This window comes from Canis lupus, chromosome 1 (genome assembly GCF_011100685.1).
Source record: "Canis lupus familiaris isolate Mischka breed German Shepherd chromosome 1, alternate assembly UU_Cfam_GSD_1.0, whole genome shotgun sequence".
NCBI classification, from domain to species: Eukaryota; Metazoa; Chordata; class Mammalia; order Carnivora; family Canidae; genus Canis; species Canis lupus.
In genome coordinates, this window is record NC_049222.1 from 109,151,294 (window position 1) to 109,164,381 (window position 13,088).

A 13,088-nucleotide genomic window follows, 5' to 3' on the forward strand; every position below is an offset into this window, starting at 1 on the left:
CTGAGGAGCTTTAAGGCAAAACAATGCCGGGGAGCCTGGGGGCTCAGTTGGTCAGGCATCTGCCTTTGACTCAGGTCATGATCCCAGAGTCCTCGGATCAAGCCCTGTGTCCGGGGTCCCCTGCTCAGTGAGGAGTCTGCTTCTACCTCTGTCCCTCCCCCTGCTTGTGTGTGTGCTCTATTTCTCTCAAATAAATAAATAAGAAATCTTAAAAACCAAAACGATGCCAAGGTCAATGCCTGCTCAATTAATTCACTGTCTCTGGGCATGTCATTCATTTGGGGTTGGTTATGTAAAATTTGGTCCCTCCAGGAGGGAAGCTATTGGAAGGTGGTGATTTTGCTTCCTCTCCCAGATTCTTCTCTGCAATTACATATTGGGACCCAAAACTTTGGGATACCTCTCATTGTCACCCAGCATATTATTAATATTTTTTAAATATGTATGTATGTATGTATGTTAGAGAGGAGCCAGTGAGTAGGGAGTGGCAGAGGGAGAGAGAGAATCACAAGCAGACTCCCCAAATGTGAGCATGGAGCCCAATGTGGGGCCTGAGCTCACAACCCTGAGACCATGACCTGAGCGGAAATCCAGAGTCGGATGTCCAATGGACTGAGCCAGGCGGGCACCCCTTAATATTGATATTTTTAAGGTGAGATACTTGGAGGATAATTGAGGAAATCTGAATGTGGACAGTACATTAGATAAAATCACCAAATGAGTCTTGATGTGCAGATTCCTCTTCTGGCCAAGCCTGACCCAGACCACACATGGAAGGGAATTCTGAGAAATGTGGTTCCAGGGGAGCAAATTTGTCACAGCATGAAGCCACAGCAGACCCAGAGGGACATTTTGTCAATCAGGCCATAACCCGTCCCCACCATGTGGCCCTTCCATGGATGCCATAAGCCATCCAAACCCCTTCCCAGGGCCCACCAGGAGCCATCACCTGCCTCCCTAACCTCGGTCAGTACCCCTGACCTGCTTGCCTGAACCACTCCAGTCCTCTTAGAGCTCCTCAGACCTCTACCTGGTGTCATGACCTTTGGACATGAAGGTCTCAATTCACATGACACCTCCTCTGAGAAGCCTTCATGGGTCATGCTATCTAAGACAGGGTTTCTCAATGTTTAAGGTACACTTGAATCCCATGGGAATCTTGCTAAGGTGGAATGCAAAACTTCCTAATTCAGGAGGCCTGGGACAGGGCCTGAACTTGCACATTGCTAACAAGCTGCCGCTGCTGCTGGTCTGTGGACCACACTTTGAGTAGCAAAGGCTCTGAAGCACCCAGGTCTGCTCTGTCAGGCCATTGTGTTTCTTCCTTCTGTAGCTTTCCTCTCAGTTTGGAGTTAACTTCTCCTCTTGTTGATTCACGCATATGACACAAGAACTTAACCCCGTGGAACCAGGGAGATCGTCTGCTTGTTCACCACGGCATCCTGGCACAGAGCAGGTGCTCAGTATTTGTTAAATGCCTGACGTCAGGGCACTCAAAGATAAAAAGAGAAAGTCCCCGACCAGAGGATACGGAAGGGCAGACTCACATTTCTAATGAGACAACGGAGGTGTGGCAGTGTGGCAAAGGCTGACCTAGAACGGTTTTGTTCTTAATTTTTTTTAAAGATTTTATTTATTTATTCATGAGAGACACACACACACACACAGAGGCAGAGACACAGGCAGAGGGAGAAGCAGGCTCCATGCAGGGAGCCTAATGCGGGACTTGATCCCGGGACCCCAGGATGACACCCTGGGTCAAAGGCGGATGCTCAATCACTGAGCCACCCAGGCGCTCCTTAATTTTTTTTTTTAAGTAAATCTCTACACCCAACATGGGGTATGAACTCATGACCCCAAAATCAAGAGTCACATGCTCCCTCAACTGAGCCAGCCAGGCACCCCCAGGCGGGTTTTTTTTAATGAAGGCTAATCCTAATCTTAACACCTGCTCTCTATTACTTTATGTGTCTCTTTCTCTCTCCGTAATCTCTCAATCATGAAGTCAGTAACAGTGTGTCAGTCCGTCTAGGCTGCTATAGCAAAAAAAAATATCACACACCGGTAGCTTACAAACAATAAACATTTATTTTTTACAGTTCTGGAGGCTAGGAATTCCAAGGTCATGGTGCTGTCAGATTGGTAGTTTTTCCACTATTACCTCATGTGGCAGGAGGGCTGAAGGAGCTCTCTGGTGTCTCTTAAAAGAGCCCTAAGCCCTTTTAAGGCTCCATCCTCCTGATCTAACCATGTCCCAAGGTCCCACCTCCTAACACCATCACACTGGGGGGTTGGTTTTAACATAGGAATTTGAGAGGTACACGAACATTCAGACCACAGCGGAGTGGATCTTTTTGTATCATCCCTTATGCTGCTTAGCATATTACTGGAGGGATAGTGGACACTTAGGAAATACGTGCTTAAAACTTTTTTTTTTTTTTTCAGTGGCACCTGTGTGGCTCAGTGGTTGAGCATCTGCCTTTGGCTCAGGGCGTAATCCTGGGGTCCTGGAATCCAGTCCCGCATCAGGCTCCCATCAGGGAGCCTGCTTCTCCCTCTGCCTGTGTCTCTGCCTTTCTCTGTATCTCTCACGACTGAATAAATAAAATCTTTAAAAAAAAAAAAAGAAACATTTTTATTCATTCAAATAGCTGAATGTCAAACTTGAAAAAAATTTAACAGCATGGCAGTCATTGAACATTGTCAAGGCAAAGACCACGTAATCCTTTAGTGCAATATGTCTGGTAGCCCCCTCTCCCCTGCCCTCTACTGTCCAGTTCATATAAACTCCCAAATGCCCCCCCTACATGAATCCTAGGGAGAGGGAAAAGCTAATTAGGTCCAGGAGTCAGGATAGCTGTGTTTGGCTCTGTTTCTGCCATGGACTTGCTTTATGACTTGGGTCAAGTCCCTTGCTCGCTCTGGGCCTCAGCTTCCAGATCCATGCACATCGAAAGGGTTGGACCAGATGGCCTCTTTGGTCCTTTCCGGTTCCGTATCCTGTTCCATTTTCATAAATTGAGGTTAAGTTTTTTCTGGCAGTTATAGAGGAATTCTGAGGCTGTGCCTGGAATAATAGGACATATCCTCAGAGTGGGAAGCCCTGACTGAAGGAGCTGATCCCCTGGAGTCCTGCTGCCCCCACCTGTAAAAGCCAACACTACTAGGAGTGCCTTGCTCTGTGGCCACCAAGTTCTGGAACATTCACTAAGTACCAGAAGGAAAAGGCTGCTCCAGGAGGCATCCAGGATTTGAGGCACAGACCTCACTCCCCATCTCCTATAGAAACTTCCAGCACAGCTATATTGGCCTGGCCTCCACCACGAGGCCTCAGTGCCTTTGCTCACACCTTTCTCCATGATAGGACGGCCAGCCTCCTTCCCAGCCTCTTAATCACGGACATGCATTCAACTGTTCGAGATTCAGTGGGGCTTTCTCCACTGTCTTCCCATTTTCACTGAGACCTCCCACTGGGATAGGTCACTGTCCTCCATCTCTGGTGCAGAAACTGAGGTTTGCTTGAGGCCGTAAAACCTGTGGGTTCAAATCCTCATCTTTGGATCCTGACTCCTCCATTTACTAAGTTAATCTTTCTGGTCCTCTGTTTACTTATCTGGAAAATGGGAGTAATAATGGTTTCTGCTTCAGAGGGTCTTTTTTTTTTTTTTTTTTTTAAAGATTTTATTTATTCATGAGAGACACACAGAGAGGGAGAAGCAGGCTCCATGCAGGGAGCCCGACATGGGACTCAATCCCGAGTCTCCAGGACCAGGCCCTGGACTGAAGGTGGCACTAAACCACTGAGCCACCGGGGCTGCCCTCGAAGGGTCTTTATAAGGATCCAATGAGTTAATATATGTAAAGCCTTTCAAAGACATAGCAGGGGTGACCCCAGATCTGCTCCTTCCAGCAGGGCATGCAGTCTCTGGTGAGAGGTTGCTCTTCCCCTGCACTCAGCCTCAGCTCTGTTCCTACCTCCTAACTCACTCATCGGAGCACCTCTCGTGTGCTAGGTATCTTCTCATACATGTTACATGAAAAATTTTTAAAGATTTTATTTATTTATTCATGAGAGACACAGAGAGAGAAGCAGAGACACAGGCAGAGGGAGAAGCAGGCTCCCTGCAGGGAGCCCGATGAGGGTCTCGATCCCATCCCAGGACCCCAGAATCATGACCTGAGCCACCCAGGGTGCCCCTGAATTCTTTTAATTATAGGATTGTAATTGTGGAACATGATCTCTAGAAAATTTTATTTACTTTAATACCTGAAAATTAAATTTTCACTTAGCTTTTTATTTTTCTGTACTAAATGTTAATTTAAATATCAGTAGGGTTTACTCCAACTGCTAAATGTTACATTCAATTTCATTAGCACATTTTCATTTCATTTCAATCAATAATTTACATTTAATTTTAATCAATGCACTGAAATTAATACACTTTAATTTAATTTTGAGAGTACAATTTAATGTAATTGTAATTAATAAGTTTTCATTTATTAATAGGCTTTTGCTTAATTAATGCATTTTAATGTGATTTTAGTTAATCCGTTTTAATCGTAATTAGTATATTTTAGTGTAATTAATACATTTTAGTGTAGTTAATACATCTTGTTTAAAATTCTTAAAATTTTGTAGAAAATTGAAATCCTTACTGATTATGCTAAAGTCCTCCTCCATCTGTCTCCCGTCCCAGGCCCCTCCCCAGAAGGAACCACCATCACTGCTGCTTCCTCTAACAGCCTTATATACATTCACATGCATCTAGCCCCCCCCAGAGGAAAAACAGTACCTTCAGTTGTAGTCGTGACACATACTGCTGGCTGCCCACCCCTAGTCTATCCCCACTTTGTCTTTGCTCACAGAACCTCAGTTTTGTTTGGGGCAATAATCCCAGGGCATTGATCATGGTTGGTCCAAGCCAATCAGCTCTGTCCCATTCCTCTTGCTTTCTCAGACTCCATGCAGCTGTGTTAGGATATGTGACCCCTCTGCCACCCACCTCTATCCTCTCACTACCCTCTCCCCACCTCCCTGCTCTGTCCAAGACTGTTTGGAGGATTTCTGAAAAACACAAATCAATTATTCACTGCCAGAGTAATGCTGCATAAAAAACCACCACCAAATCTCAGTGGGATGTACTACTAAGCTTCGATTGCTCACGCATGTGGAGTGGATGCTAGGTGGTTGCTTGCTGATCACGGCAGGCCTCACGTGCATGTCTGGTGGTCAGTGGCTGCTGAGTGATTGAGGCGAGTCCAGGCAACTGGAAGCAACTTCACTCTGCTCCACATGCCTCTCTCTCATCTTCCAGCAAGCCAGCCTGGGCATGTTCTCACAGTGAGGGCAGACGCTCAGGAATGAGTGAGCCCAATCTCACACATCACGTCTGTTAGTGTCCCATTGGCCAAGGTGGAGTTCCATGGCGAAGCTCAGAGTGGGAGGACACTACAAAGTGCAAGGCAAGAACACAGGGAGAGGAGGAGAATAGGGCAGTTTTTGCAATCTGCCGCAGAAAATCTTTCTGTATTGAGTCTCTTAAGAAGGTAGCCTTTTGGGGGGCGCTTGGGTATTTCAGTTGGTTGAGTGTCCTGTCCTGCTCTTGGTTTCAGCTCAGGTCATAATCTCAGGGTCCTGAGATAGAGCCCTATGTTGGGCTCTGCCTTGAGCAGGGAGCCTGCTTAAGATTCTCTCTCTTCCTCTCCCTCTCCCTCCCCCCTCACCCAATTCGTGCTCTCTCACTCTCTCTTTAAAAGAAGAAGAAGAAAAGAAAAAGAAAACAGAGGAGGAGGAAAAAGAGGAGGAGGATGACGACGACAGCCTTTTGCTATTGTTCTTAGTCTTTCCCACTTGGGACAATGGAGTGAATACGTGATGTGTAGAATACAGCAGCCATCTTGTGGCCACGAAGCAATAACCAAGAGGATCAAAAACACCAGTACTCTGAGGACAGCACACAGCAGAAAGATACACAAATCTGTGAGGATGTGCCTGAGCTGTGGAACCAGCCCCAGGTCACCTCCACCCAGCCATTGTTAGTTGAGCACTCTTTCTTCTTACAGATGAACTCATCCTAGTGGATATAGTTTGATTCCAGAGCTGTTGAGCACACCCCTTATCGAGAAATACCTACCTCAAAAAAAAAAAAAAAAAAAAAAGAGAAATACCTACCTCTACTCCAGCTTCTACCTCAACATGTGACATTTGTCATTTGCAAATACAGTCACAACACCATCTACCATTCCACATGCTCTTACACTCGATCTACCCTATTGACAGCTTGATCTTGGGACTCTAGCCTCCAGAATTTATAAGTAAGACAACAAACAAATTTTTGTGGTTGAGGCCACACTGTTTGTGATACTTCATTACACCAGCCCTAGCAAACTAATATGTGGTTCCTTATGAGTTTTGAGGACTGGTCATAAAATGTTAAACAATATAATATTTGTTTAGCTCTCTTGCGATGTGGTCTTTGGAGTCCTGAGGCTGTCATGTTGGGAAGAAGCCAGACCACATGGAGAGGAGGTGCTGGTGTTCTGACCAACAGCCCCAGCTGAGGTCCTGGTCAACACCAGCATCAACCACCAGATAGCAAGTGAATAAGCTTTTGAGATGACTCCAGCCCACCTACCATCTGACTGTAACTGCATGAGAGGCCCTGAGCCTGAATCCAGCCAATGCCCCCAGACTTGTGAACAAAATAAATGATTGTCATTATCTAAGCCACTATTTCAGGGTAGTCTTGTTATGCAGCAATAAATAATCAGAACATTAGCTAACTCCTAGTCATCCTTTTATAAAATATTTTATTTATTTATTCATTCATGAGGGACACACAGAGAGAGGCAGAGACATAGGCAGAGGGAGACGCAGGCTTCCTTGTGGGAGTCTGATGCGGAACTCGATCCTGGGACCCCAGGATCACGCTCTGAGCCAAAGGCAGATGCTCAACCACTGAGCCACCCAAAAGTCCCCCTATTCATCCTTTAAATGTCAACTCAAATATCCCTTGCTGAGCAAACCTTTCCTGACCCTCCAGGCCTCACCAGATTCTCAAGGCACACCCTCTCATGGGCTCTCAGTTTCTCCTTTGCAACGCTTGTCACCATGATGATCGGCTGCATGATTATTTGTTTAATGTCTGTCTCTCCCGTGAGCTGTGTGGGCAGAGTCTGACAGACTCAGTTATATACAACTCCAGGACCTGGCTAGCTGGTCCCAAACATGTCCAAAACCAAGCTCATGGCTATCCCTCACCCTGCCATCTGTTCCCCTACCTCCTGCTAGTGTTTCTGTCTTTGTGGCTGGCACTACCACTCATTCACCCAATTGCTTGGCTCGAAAATTCTGGAATCAGCTTTGACTCATCGCATTCTCTCTCCTCAGCAAATCCTCTACCTTCAAAATTGGTCCTTTCCTAGAAGTTAGACACAGAAAGAACTACCATATGACCTGGCAATTCCACTCCTGGGTGTCTGCCCAAAAGAACGAGTGCAGGTGTTCAAACAAAAACTTGTACACAAACGTTCATAGCGTTGTTCACCCTAGCTGAAATGACAGAAACAACCATTGTCTTGAGGATTCATCCTTGTTGTCACATGTATTAGGCCTTCATTCCTTCCTATTATCAAGTGATATCCCATTGTATTGATCCATCATGTTTGTTATCCACTTATCAGTTGATGGGCATTGGGTTGTTTCCACCATTTGGCTTGGATGAAAAATACTGCCATGAATATCCATGTATAGGTTTTCGTGTGGACATTACTAGGTGTTCTTAGGTGAGGGTGACAACATCAAGCCATGTTCTTAGATGAGAGGAGATGATGGCTCTTGAAAGAGTCTTCAGTGGTGGGCCACCACAGCTGGTCACCTTTGAAATTCCAGGTCCCTGCACGGTGATGACTGGAGGGTACTCAGTGTATGACAGCAGAGGGCATCGGTGTCCAAAGAGGGGTGCATGAGCCTTAAACGACTTTGGAACCTCAGAATATTCACGAATTGGAACTCCTGGGAACCAAGCATCTCGCAGGCGTGCTGAGCTAATCTGGCGCCATCATGACTGTCAAGGATGGTGGACGAGAAAAGGGTTCTTGTGTTGTTGCTGTGGTTCAAATTCTACTTTGGAAATTACTTCCATTCATAGAGAATGAAGAGAAGGGAGAAGAATGAGCCTGGATTAGAAGATGCAGGGAGCCCGATGCAGGGAGCCCGATGTGGGACTCAATCCCAGGATTCCAGGTCCTCATACTGTGGGGAGAGGGTGCTTCCAACCTCTAGCAGGTAAAGGCCAGGGATGGCCAGAGAAACTCTGATGCATAGAACAGCTCCCCACAAACAAAGAAGGACCTGACCCCTGAAATGACAGTAGCGTCGAGGTTGAACACTCTGCTCAGGGGACTTCCCGTCGCCTACTGAGCAAAGTCTGCAACTCCTCTGTTGCTTTAAATTCAAAGTCTCCCCTTAAAATGAGGTGCGTGGGCACCTGGATGGCTCAGTGGTTGAGCCTCTGCCTTTGGCACAGGTCGTGATCCCGGGGTCCTGGGATGGAGTCCTGTATCGGGCTTCCTGTGGGGAGCCTGCTTCTCCCTCTGCCTGTGTCTCTGCCTCTCTCTGTGACTCTCATGAATAAATAAATAAAATCTTTTAAAAAAAATGTATCCTGTTAGGATTGCTGCTGCTATTACTACTACTACTATTATTATTCCATCAGTATTGGAGTAACCATTTGCTGCCCCCCAGGTCTAATCCTGGTCAGTCTTTGAATTTCTCAGTCTCGCTTTCTCTTTTATATCCTTTGTTCAGGGAGACTGTTCCTCTTCCTCCAGCTGCACATCCTCTGCTGATACATTTTAGCCAAGTGTCTGGCACAGGGGAAGCACCTGTCACTCCTGGGCCTGCTGATTCCATAACCCACCGGTTAAGATGCAGATTAGGTCTGAGACTTTTTTTTTTCCATCGGCTTCAGTCCTTATAACTTTTTCCTTCCCCTTCCAGGCGCTGGAAGCTGAGCTCCTCCGTGAGCAGTAAAGCCTACACTGCTTGTTGTCTTTGACATTCAGAGCTCTGTGATTTCACGTTGGTTTGTGACATGCCCAGCCCTGCGAGGTTACAGAGACTGAGATGAGTAAGAGTTCTTACCTCTTCAACTAGATTTTATGGTCACAAAACGAAGGTGCTAAGGATTCTCAATTTACTCATTCAATCGACAAATATTTACTGAACACCATAATGGTAAAAAAAAAAAAAAAAAAAAAAAAAAAAAGGCGGGTTTAGGGGCGCCTGGGTGCCTCAGTCAGTTAAGCATCTGCCTTCAACTCGGGTCATGATCCTGGGGTCCTGGGATCAAGTCCTGGATTGGGCTCCCTGCTCAGCGGGGAGTCTGCTTCTCCCTCTGCCCCTCACTTCACTTAGGCTCTCTTTCTCTCTCTCTCTACTCTCTCTCATTCTCTCTCTCTCCAATAAATAAAAAATCTCAATAAAAAAAAAAAAAAGAGACCCAGGATGGAGGGGACCCTTCACAAGGGATTTGACAGTCCATTTAGCCAGAACGGCCTGAAATTCTAGGAGTGAATTAACAAGGATTTGGGGATCCCTGGGTGGCGCAGCGGTTTAGCGCCTGCCTTTGGCCCAGGGCGCGATCCTGGAGACCCAGGATCGAATCCCATGTTGGGCTCCCGGTGCATGGAGCCTGCTTCTCCCTCTGCCTGTGTCTCTGCCTCTCTCTCTCTCTCTATGTGACTATCATAAATAAATAAATTAAAAAAAAACAAGGATTCTTGCTTTTATTTAATAGACATTAAGAAATATTGAGAACCTGACTTCTGCTCAGAGCTTATGCTGGAGAGGAAAACGAAAATGCAAGGAGCCTAGTAAAAGCTGAGAAGTCACTGAGAAGGATTCGCGTCCTTGCTTCACTATCACATATTGGTTGACCAAGCACTTGCTCTGTGCTCAGTGTTGAATAAGAATTGCTGCCTATGGGAGAGCTTATGGCCTTACGAGGTTCAGACACCGTGGGTCATTGAAGATCCTACAGGAGGAAGGTCACTAGAGCCAGCCTCAGAATGGCTGTCTTCCCTCTGTCTGGAGGAGAGGCTGGCATCTGTGCAAATGTCCTTTTGCCCCTATTTGCAAGTGGAGATTTATATTTAAGGTTTGTGTGTAGAAAGACATTTCCCACCAAGACAGGCCTTCCAGATAAAAATACTTTATTTTTATTTTTTTAAAAGATTTTTTTTTTATTTATTCATTCATGATAGACAGAGAGAGAGAGAGAGAGAGAAGCAGAGACACAGGCAGAGGGAGAAGCAGACTCCATGCCGGGAGCCCAACATGGGACTCAATCCCGGGACCCCAGGATCGTGCCCTGGGCCAAAGCAGGCACTAAACTGCTGAGCCACCCAGGGATCCCCCAGATAAAAATACTTTAAAAAGCTCTGGTTGTCACTAATCATGATAGCCAATAGGTGGAAACAACCAATGTCCCTCAACCAATGAATGGATAAACTCAACATGGTAGATTCAGACAATGGAATATTATCCGGCAATAAAAGGAGTGAAGCACTTAACATTATATCTCCATGACTTACTTAGTTCATCAGTAGTAGTAGCAACATCAAAGCAGGTGAACACGGTTGTGGTAGAAGCAGTGTCCTTACCAGTACTGGATGGTGTCCAAGCCCATCAGTACTAACCACTCGCCTACAATGCAACATCACATGTCTCCAGAGCCTCACTTGGGGCCTAGCACTCTGAATTTTTGTTTAACTGAATTTAAATGTAGTGGCTTAAAAAAAAAGAGAGAGAGAGAGAATGAAGCACTGCTATGTGCTGCGACATAGGCCAACCTTAAAAACACAATGTCAGGGCAGCCCGGGTGGCTCAGGGGTTTAGCGCCGCCTTCAGCCCAGGGCCTGATCCTGGAGACCCAGGATGGAGTCCCACGTCGGGCTCCCTGCATGGAGCCTGCTTCTCCCTCTGCCTGTGTCTCTGCCTTTCTCTGTGTGTCTCTCATGTGTCTCTCATGAATAAACAAAATCTTTAAAAAACTAAAACAAAACACAACAAAATATCCAGAGGAGGCAAATCTTTAGAAACACAAGGCAGATTAGTGGTTGCCCAGGGCTGGAAGTCAGGGAATGGGGAGTGAATATTGAGCGACTATGGGGTTTCCTTTGGAGGTGGTGAAAATGTTCTGGAGCAGGTGATGGCACAGCATTGGGAATGTACGAAGCACCACTGAATCATGTACTTTAAAATGGTAAACTTCACGTTCTGCAAATTTTATTTCAATAAAAGTCATCTAGAAAACCCTCAGTATTTTTAAGCTTTTGAAAGTAAAACAGCACCACTATATCTCTTTTATGGGAGATTTCCTTTGGCTTCTCCCTCTGCCTGCGTCTCTGCCTCTCTCAGTCTGTGTCTCTCATGAATAAATAAATCTTAAAAAAAAAAAAAAAAAAAAAAAAGCGAGCCTGCATCAGTTATCACCTGGCAGGCTGACTCAAGAGGTCTGGTGTGGGACTGGAGAATTTGCATTTCTTTTTTTTTTTTCAAGACTTATTTATCTATTCATGAGAAACACAGGAGAGAGACAGAGAGAGACAGAGAGAGAGGCAGAGACACAGGCAGAGGGTGAAGCAGGCCCCATGTAGGGAACCCTCCGGACATGGGACTTGATCCCAGGTCTCCTGGATCACGCCCCAGGCCAAAGGCGGCGCTACTCTGAGCCACCCGGGCTGCCGGATAATTTGCATTTCTAGGGAGTTCTCTGGTGATGTAGCTGATCCTGGACTGGAGGCCACACTTGGAGAATTATTAGTTTTGTACCAATGATCTGTTAAAGTCTGGGGGTGCTCTGCTAGACGCTTTCAAGAGAAGGGTGGCAGTCCCCCCATTGACAGCGCTGTGCTCTGAACCCAGCGCATGTTCACCTTTGTAGAATGAATGAATCAGTGGGGTGACTATCGTGTGATCAGAATGGCTGGCTTTCCCCTACCTGGAAACACAGTATCTGGAGACACTGGCGAGATGTTTCTGGTTGATATGAGGGCTTGAGCAACCCTAATGCCAAGAGGTTAAAAAAAAAAAAAAAAAAGGCAAGCAAGCAGCCTGGCTTCTTAATATTTAGCATGGACATCCAAGTCTACACAAATAGAACACCATTTTTCTCTGGCTTAAAAAAAAAAAAGGAACTAGAACAGCTTTTCTGACTGGGTAAATACTCCCACAGCATTATTCCATTTGCACTTTATCATCTTCCAAGTCATTCAACAAGTGCCTTTCGACTGTCTGCTTAAGCAAAAACACTCTTTGGGGCATGTCGTAGGGTAGGTATGTATTTATATTTGAGTAACCCTTCTAGTGATTTCATGTGTTATTAAATATTAAATATTTTTGTTATTTTTGTAATTTTAAATCCTGCCTCCCTAACTGGACCACCATCTCCTGCGACCAGTGTTCTCACTTCCTTTTTTTTTAAGATTTTTATTTATTTATTCATGAGAGACCCACAGAGAGGCAGAGACATAGGCAGAGGGAGAAGCAGGCTCCCCGCTGAGCAGGGAGCCTAATCTGGGACTCTATCCCAGGACCCCGGGATCACGACCTGAGCCGAAGGCAGACACACTCAGTTGCTGAGCCACCCAGGTGCTCCAGCCCTTTTCCTTCTCATTTCCTTCCTCACCCCTCAGAGGTAACTACTTTGCTAAACTTTGTGTTTATCTTGCCCTCATTAAAAAAAATAATAATCTACAAGGGCACCTGGGTGGCTCAGACAGTTAAGTGTCTGACTCTTGATCTTGGCTCAGGTCTTGATCTCAGGGCTGTGAGTTTAAGCCCCACCTTGGGCTCCATGCTGGGTGTGGAGCCCACTTTAAAAACAATAATCATCTACAACTGATCTGTGTCCCTAAACTGTATGTTGTTTGGTTCTGCTTGTTTTGAAACTCTAAGTAGATGAAAACACCACTGTACTACTGTAATTGAAATTGATGTTCACAGCTATATAATATAATTTATCCAGTATCCTGTAGATAATAATCTTAGATTTACAGAACAGTTGGAAAGACATACACCTCCA